Source organism: Atractosteus spatula, chromosome 10 (genome assembly GCF_055471065.1).
Source record: "Atractosteus spatula isolate fAtrSpa1 chromosome 10, fAtrSpa1.hap1, whole genome shotgun sequence".
NCBI lineage: Eukaryota > Metazoa > Chordata > Actinopteri > Semionotiformes > Lepisosteidae > Atractosteus > Atractosteus spatula.
Genome location: NC_142715.1, coordinates 23491053 through 23500714, shown reverse-complemented (window position 1 = coordinate 23500714; position 9662 = coordinate 23491053).

Sequence of the window (9662 nt, the reverse complement as noted above, 5' to 3'; positions counted from 1 at the left end):
TGACCGATGAAAATGATGAGCTACCGGCGATGCAAGTCCAAAGACGGCTATGGGCTGACCTCGGTGCGAATATTAGCCCGACATCGATAAGAAGAGTACGCAGGAGGCTTGGATGGAGATACAGAAAAACCAACACATGCCCGATGATAAGGCTAAAAAACAAAGAGGAAAGACTCAAGCAAGCGCTCCAATGGATTGAACAGGGGGAGGCATTTCAGGATGTACTTTTTACCGACGAAACAACAGTGGCTCTGGAACAGTTTTCCACAATGGCATTTTGCAAAAAGGGGAGATATGTGGACAAGCCAAAGCCCAAACATCCACTGAAGGTTCACGTCTGGGGGGGTATTTCTAGAAGAGGCCCGGGACCACTTCTTATTTTTGAAGGAATTATGGACCGTGTATTTTTTGAGGACGTCGTGGTCACACAGCATGCTGCCCCATATATCAGGGAGCAGTTTGGATCAAGGCACCGTCTCTTTCAAGACAACGATCCGAAACACACAGCAGCAAGGGCGAGGCTTATAGCAGAAGGAGTGAACTGGGTGAAAACTCCAGCCGAATCCCCAGATCTAAATCCGATAGAGATGGTTTGGCATTCGTTGAAAGACTACGTTCGGAAAACCGCTAAGCCCGCCACAAAGCAGGAACTGATCGATGCGATCTATAAATTCTGGGAGGAAGAACTGACCGAACAAAATTGTAACAATTTTATTAACAGGCTGTTTCGTGTTCTTCCTAGGATTGTTGACCGGGGCGGGGGACATTCGGGAATGTAAGTCTGGGAAAGACAGTCTGTCCACAAACAAAACATGTAAAAAAAACAATTACTTTTTGTCAATGGAAACCGGTGTGTGTGTCTCTCTCTGCTGGATGTCCCTCTCACTCCCTGCTGAATGAATAAAAGCATTTTATTAAAAACGCGTTTGCGTTTGTCTGGTATTTACTTTGGTCCCTTTTAACTGTTTTTCGATCTACTGTATTGCTTTGAGATGCCACTTTTAAAGGTGATATGTAAAATAAAGTTTTTTATTATTGTTATAGAGGAACATGATCAGATTTTCACTGGTTCAGAAAAAAGATCTAAAGTGCTACACCTAACATTCTTAATTCGATATATTTAAAGCAGTGAACTACTGTAGGTGTAACATAACATTCAGAAATACAATCGAGAATAGTTTTGTGGTGTTTGTTTAGATGAAACGTTCCTAAAACGTATAACGTAACAAAATTAAAGACGATTAAAATCTGTAATCTTTCCACTTGTACCGTATGTCATCGGAAAGTTTCTGCTTTGTGTAAGGATGATACCAAAAAAGTAATCTTAAGTGGTGAGAAAGCTGTGCTCAATGTATTTAAGGGACTTAAAAGTTAAAGGAGATGCTTCATATTGCTTGACTAATTTTAAAAACTAGGTTATAAATGCAGACGCTCCCTCGGTGCCGCGCCGGGTGTAAATATCAAAATATACATTCGTCCCGGGCACAGGTCGAAGAGCGCCCGGCTGGGGTGCGCGGGGAAGGGCAGGACACTAGTTTAGGAAGGCGTACAGTCTGGGCAGGTATACTGTAGATTACACTTTTCTAAAACGTATTACAATCTAATCCTTCCACGTTTGATCCCTAAATCCCAAGAAATATAAATCTAAACTAGTAGAAAGCTATGCTGAATGTTTATTAAGATACTTAGAAGACAAAGATACTGTATCAACTTATGTTGCATTAGCCTGATTATGACTAAAAAAACACATATAATTAAACACGCGTTTGCGATTTAAATCAGAACACGATTTAAATCAATATAACTGTTTATATTGTAACGCATCCTGTCCAGCCTCCATTTCTTCTATAAAAATTTACTCTGTTACGCACACACACACACAATAGAAGAAGGAAGCAGAAGCAGGGACCGTTGTCAGAAGGGAAGAAGGTGACTATTCATTGTTATAAAAAATGACTTAGAATCGATCATGTTGCGATATTTTGAAATATAAAAGTCAATTGATTGTCCATGATATCGCTATTCTATTTTTTCGAAGAAATGTTTGTTAAAAGAAAAGTCCAGCACCAGCGGGATTTGAACACACAACCCGCGAGTTGTTAGCCAGGCACGTAGACCAGTAGGCTACAGGACAACTCGCATGAACAGGGAGGCGAAACAGCCCAACACAGCCCTGTCGCAGTACACGAATATAATCATATCGTTATTAAATTCTTTACTGTGGATACGCGATTCCATATTATATTAGCAGAAAAGCTTAAAACTACCACTTTTTCACACGCTATTTTACATGCTAGTTAAATTTAATTTATTTATATATTATATATTTATAGCTCTGACCAAGGGAAATGTCTCATTTTTTCAAAGAAATGTTTGTTTGTTGATTGTTATCAAAAATGACTTAGAATCGATCATGTTGCGATATTTTGAAATATAAAAGTCAATTGATTGTCTATAATATCGCTATTCTATTTTTTCGAAGAAATGTTTGTTAAAAGAGAAGTCCAGCACCAGTGGGATTTGAACACACAACCTACAAGTTGTCCTGCGAGTTGTTAGCCAGGCACGTAGACCAGTAGGCTACAAGACAGCTCGCATGAACAGGCAGGCGAAACAGCCCTACACAGCCCTGCCGCACTACACGAATACCGTTATTAAATTCTTTAGATACGCGATTCCATATTATATTCCCTTTTAATCAAATTCTAAAAGTATGCTTGTTGACTCCGATATCGCGTTAGTTAAAGACTTCGATGCTTAAAATGTTTAGGGAGAAATGGAATACTGGTGTGTATTTTTTTCTTTAAAGTACCAAGACCAGCTACAGTATATACTGTATGTTTATGTTCCAGAATTAATATCGTTTTTGGCCTTCACACGCGTTACAGTATGCTCCTATTCTTTTTATGCTCAGCTACTAAGATTTCCCTTCAGTGGTAAAATTCAATATCTACAACGGGCACAGCAAAGACGTTTACCGTAAGTCTTTCTACGACAGACCAACGGACCACGAGTGCCCCTGTCGGTCAACCAATCACGTACTGCGGTGCCGCGCGTCATCTTGCGTCATACTGAGCGACGTCACCTGCGGTACGTGTCTGTAACGCGCACTTTGAATGGCTGCATCTGTAAATGTTTATATTGTAACGCATAGGTGACTATTCATTGTTATTAAAATGACTTAAATTCGATCATGTTGTGATATTTAGAAATATACATTTGTTTGGTGCGAGTGAAGTTTTATTTAATCTCTGAGCCATACTGATTCTTCTGGAAGCCAGTTTCCGCCAGGGAGTAAAAAAAAACACACTATGGTATTCTCTCCAATGCAGTGCAGTTAAAAACATACCTCTGATGCTGCTCCTAAATGAATATCGTTTATGACCATCAGAAGCTTTATGCTCCTTTTCTTTTTTCCAGTGGATTGAACAGGGAGAGGCATTTCATGATGTACTTTTCACTGATGAAACAACAGTGGCTCTGGAACAGTTTTCAACCATGTCGTTTTATAAAAAGGGGAGATATGTACACGTTACTGAAGCTAAACGTTTAGCCTTTGTCACTAATGTAAACACTAAATAAAGACGTATAGAAATCCCTACGTTACAGACTGTATATGGCTGGTATTGGTAGTTTAAAGAAAAAATACACACCAGTATTCCACTTTCTCCCTAAACATTTTAAGCATCAGAGTCTTACATATGGTTATTTATTGCATAATTTAATTTTGAAAGCCACTGAGACATCAGGTACTACTGTTGTATGGTACAAGTGTGGTACTTTTAGGGGTACCACGGTACAGAACACTAGTTATTTAAATATGATTGATAGATAAATAGGCCCACTTTATTCATCCTGAAGAAGATAGAAGACATCCTGATGTCTTAACACAGATACTACAGTGCTTAAGTACTACTCACGTATACTTTTCTAGGTTTATATTATGCATTTCATACGGTCAAATTACTTTTGAGCAACTAATAAGAAGCGCGAAACGGTATGCGTTTTAGTTTCGTTTCGTGCTGGGACCCGTGGATTGATTAGAGATATCAAGTACATACAAGTCATTTTTTAAATGTTGTAGTTCGTCTTGAAAAAATGTTACGAGTACATCATCTATCAACAATTACAAAGGTTCTGTTTCCATATTGCGGATTTTGGTTACGTAATATTATGTTCTAGATTTCACGTTGTGAATATATGATTTGGGCAAACAGAGCCGCAAAGAAGTACATTATGGGTGGTTGTTTTTTTTTTGCAGTTTTATTTAGAACAAGCGATGCTTAAACCTTTGTCTGATTCTTGTGAAACTATCCACACGACAGTTACAGTACCTAGGAGTTGACTTCAGTGATGTCACTGATGGGATGTTTCTAAAAATCCATCCTCTGTAAAACGTCTTCTCTAGTTGTCCTGCATATGTATTCGCTAATGAAGCTGTGTGTTCTGAGCCTGGATCTCTACATTTGTGTATGAACCAGCTTAGAGGGCTAAAGACAGCTTGTGTTTAAATTGAGTGTAAGGCAATTTATGCTTCTAAAGTCATGGTCAGCATTTTTGTACTGTGCTGTAAACTTGTTCTGTGCCAAGTCACATTATTTTATAGCGTTTTTATAGCGTTATCAAATCCGGTGGCGCGGTGTTAGTTTCCTGACTCCCATGTCACATGGTCTGTGATTGAAACCTGTAATACCGGTTTAATTCGTCACAGCCAGCACTCCGGTTGTAAAGTAGAAGCAGGCGAGATTTCCAGCGAAAAACACCTCCCCCTTCTTCAGGTGTGAGGGTCTTCTGCTCAGAATGAAACGCTAAAATGTAATGTAGGCTCTGAATGGGTTCAATTGTGATTTGGGCTTGATTAAGGTCGCTGCCTTTCATCTAAAACCCTACTTGAATCCTTCTAAACTAAAAATCAGTGTTAGTGAGTTCTAAATAAAGAGGTATCCAGGTAACAGTGAAACGGGCGGACAGTCTGGGGAGATCGCCCGTTTTCCATGTAAATAGTTCCCTGGTTCCGCACCCCTTGGTGTTTCTCTCGCTCTCTCTCGGGTCACCTGATCATTAGCTCGAAAGATTTGAGTGCTTTGCGTATATTCTAATGGTAGTGGGGGCAGGGTGTGTGGGAACAGGTTTGGTTGAAATTGCATTGGAGATCTATGTTCTTCACACCTGAAACATTTTCTCTGAAAGCATTTTCTTCGCTGTTTAACCGATCTTGTTACAGCATGTTACAGTTTACTATTATTAACCATATTAATTTTAAGTGCTTAATGTAAAATCTTGTAAAAATATATTTTCATTGTTCAAATATACATTAAGTCTGACTATCATATAATAAGTTAAATACAAAACTAAAGAAAAAATAGGGTTAAATATAATTCAAAATATTTTGCTAACAATGTTAACTGTTTATGAATAATAAAATGTATTAGCTAAGGAGTAGGATGGCACAGTTGTTAGTATGTTTTTTGTTTTGTTTCTTTTTCATAAATACAACAGTAGTACCTGATGTCTCAGTGGCTTTCAAAATTAAATTATGCATGCAAACCTGTGAACTAGAAAGATAACGAAGCTATCCATCCATTTATAATGGTGGCAAAGTGGTTAGCATTGCTATCTTGCAGCACTGGGGTCCTAGGTTCAATTCCTGCCATCCTGTGTGTGTGGGGTTTACATGTTCTCTCTGGGTTACATGGTTTTTCTCCATATGTGTGATATGACTCCCTCTCGCACTCCAAAACATACTGGTAAGTTAATTAGTTTATGGGAAACCTGGCCCTGGTCTGTGTGTGTTTGTGTCTGTCTGTCCTGTGATGGACTGGCGCTATGTCCAGGGTGTATTCTGCCTTGTGTCCGTTGCTTACTGGGATAGGCTCCAAATCCTCTGTACTGGATAAAGAGATTAGAAATGGAAGTAAAGGCACTGTGTGGATGGAACTATACACAGTGTTAGAAACCCACTATGAAATGGCAGCATCTCACTGAGAATAAAATATTTTATACTGCTGGCTTAAGGAAACAGCCTTTCCACCTCTCTTGCACATCAGTATCCATACCTAGTTATTTAAACAAATTGCCTCTAATTATAAACATCTTAATATGCTGGCTCTGTGGATCCGCATCAGCTATGTTTGCCCATTCCTTCAATTCATGTGCATCCAACACACAGTTCAATGCCAGCAACTACACATAATCTAAAATACAATCCTTATTTCAGTATCTATGTAAACATATAGTCTGTTAACTTCATCATCTTCATCAAAAGTATGCCTAACCCCATTAGGAAGTGTTCTTGTTATAAGTGTATTCCTCAGCTTTCCCCAAACTATCTTCTTCTTGCCAACATCTCTAGTCTTTTATCCTGCAATAACTCAGCCAACACTTAAATCTCCAAAAGCTGCTTGTGTTAATTTCTTTAAATCACAAATATCATGTGTAAATACTGGCCATGTAATACTCTGCATTGTGGAATAATAGTTTATTTTAAAGGGAACTAGAGAAACTAAGAACTAGAGAAATCAAGAAAGGCTTTTTTTCTAGAATTAATAAATGCACATCCTGTTCACTGGGGAAATTAAATCCACACTGAGCAATCTTCAATATGTTCAGAATATGACAGCAAGAATCCTATCAGGGATGCATTACACCTGTTTTCAAGTCCTTGCACTGGTTACCTATCAGATTTCGAGTCAACTTCAAAATCCTTATCCTCCTTATATACTGTCCTACAACTGTTATTATTGATCACCGAATTATTGTACTTGACATGACTTCATTCAGCCTTTCCTGAACGTCTATGACAGTCAGAGAGAGTGCTGTTTCTGGTGCGATCTTTTGCAGCTGACATTTCACTGTTTTAAACGAACAAGAAATTAGATTGCTCATAAATCAGTTATTCTATATAAACACAGCGTAATTGCCCTCCGAAAATCCTCTTTTTCTTGTTCGTTTTAGAGACCTTGATCGAAACTGATTTTAGATGTCAGAAAGGATTTATTTTCTCTGTATTTCCTACATTGCTTTGTCGAGATTTTAACTTTATATCTAACTTTATATCTAGGCTCAGATTTCAAATATAAATTGTACAGTAATTAATAGCAGTAAATACTGATGTTTATACATAAAAAAGTCATGCCTTGGAGTATAGACCCCCAAAGGAATGCCATAGACTCAAACTGCAAAATAAACACATACAGAAAGAAAGTATTTGTATTGTAATTGCAAATCCTGGTACTGTATGAGTGATTGGTATGACTTTCCTCATTACAAATCTCTTATTAGAATTTAAATTTCTCTGTAACTCCAGGTCAGAACAGAGAAAATGTAACTGCCTTAAGGAGTTTACGATTATGAAAAATAGAAGGATAAGCATGATACGTATGTCTTCTGTCATTTTCTAAGTCATGTTACTGAGCACCAAATCTTATTGAGAATATGAATCCATTTAAGGTTTATACCATTAAAGTAACGGTTTATTCCATGCTGAAAATGTTTGTACCAGACTTTTTTGAGGCCTGTTTAATTGTGTCTGAAGTCTGATGTTGTAAATTTTATTGTTAAAAAGATCCATGAAAATGTCACTACTAAAGTTAGCTGGTACTGTTGGTACTGTAAGTGGCAAGTAGAGCTCATATTTTAGATTTTGTGTAGTTGCTAGCGTTGAACTGTGTGTTGGATGCACATGAATGAAGCGACGGACACAAGGCAGAATACACCCTGGACATAGCGCCAGTCCATCACAGGACAGACACAAACACACACACACCAGGGCCAGTTTAAATCTAACCTCAGAACCTTTCTTTTCAGAAGACTTAGTGTCTGTATCTGCTTCATTTTCTAATTTTGGTAGCACCTCTACCTGCTTGTCTTTCTTATATGCATTTACTTTGTAATCTGTGGTCCTTTTATCTGTTTTTACATCTACTGTATTGCTTTGAGATGCCACCTTTAATGGTGATATATCAAATAAAGTTTTTTATTATTGTTATAGGGAAACATGATCAGATTGTCCCTGGTTCAGAAAAAAAAGATCTAAAGTATACTAGTTTGTCACTCTTCTAATTCCCTTTGCTAAATGACTTTTCATACTAATCTGATCAATCTAACTGCCAGTTTTCTGTGCTTTCTCTATCCTGCTAGATTTGCAATTATTCTGAAAATTTTCATCTTGAAATAACTCATTTCTAAATACCTTTTTCACTGTTAACATCTTGCAGCAACTCTGCGACAAAATATACACTCTGACAGTTCATCCTGCTACTGTACCAACATTAAATAAAACAAATCTTAAGATTTCTATATTTATGTCTTTATTTAGTGGTTTCATTAGTGACAAAGGCTAAACTTTCTTGGAAAAATGTCTTTTATGTGTTGCGGAAAAAACTGACTTGCTTTAACAAAATATGTTTACAAATCCTTTCACCTGGCATTTTCGTAGTTAGAAATTATGGAACGCTCTATTAAAAGCAAGGGAGTTTTTATGTCCGTTGCAGTTCTTTTGCAACATGAATATAATTATATCGTTATTAATTTCTTGAGATACGCGATTCCATATTATATTCCCTTTTAATCAAATTCTAAAAGTATGCTTGTTGACTCCGGTATCGCGGTAGTTAAAGACTTCGATGCTTAAAATGTTTAGGGAGAAATGGAATACTGGTGTGTATGTTTTCTTTAAAGTACCGATACCAGCCATATACTGTATGTTTAAGTTCCAAAATTAATATCGTTTATGGACTTCACACGCGTTGCAGTATGCTCCTATTCTTTTTATGCTCAGGCACAAAGTAAAAGGGGATGCTTCATATTGCTTGACTAATTTTAAAAACTAAGTTAGAAATGCAGACGCTCCCTCGGTGCGCTGCTCTGGTGCGCCGGCTCTTACACAGTGCCTGTCTGCCGTAAGCGTTACAATATACATACCCAACACTGCTTGTACCCATCTGTCATTCAAATAAAACACCTTGAATTGAATTGAATTGAGGGGAGAGGGGGGGAATACTAAAGCCAATACTGGCTCAATACCCTCGATGGGCTTTGACGTGCTAATGCGTTGGTTTAAGAGTCCAGGTGTGGCAGGCTTCCAATGTCAACTCGACTCGATTGGAAGACAATGAACGTATTTTGTGATATTTAGAAATATAAATTTGTTTGGTGCGAGTGAGGTTTTATTTAATCTCTGACCAAGGGAAACGTTTCATTTTTTCAAAGAAATGTTTGTTAAAAAATAAAGTCATAGTTCTATGGGATTCAATCACAGACCATGTGACATGGGAGTCAGGAAACTACTGTAACACACAGCGCCACCAGATTTAATAACGCAATAAAAACGCTATAAAATAATGTGACTAGGCACAGAAAAAGTTTACAGCACAGTACGATAATAAATGCTGACCATGACTTTAGAAGTATAAATTACCTTACACTCAATTTAAACACAAGCTGTCTTTCTGTATGAACCTCTAAGCTGGTTCATATAGAAAATGTAGAAATGCATTAGCCTGATTATGATTAAAAAACACATAATTAAACACGCGTTTGCGATTTAAATCAGAACACGATTTAAATCAATATAAATGTTTATATTGTAACGCATACTGTCCAGCCTCCATTTCTCTATAAAAATGTACTCTGTTGCACACACACACACAATAGAAGGAGGA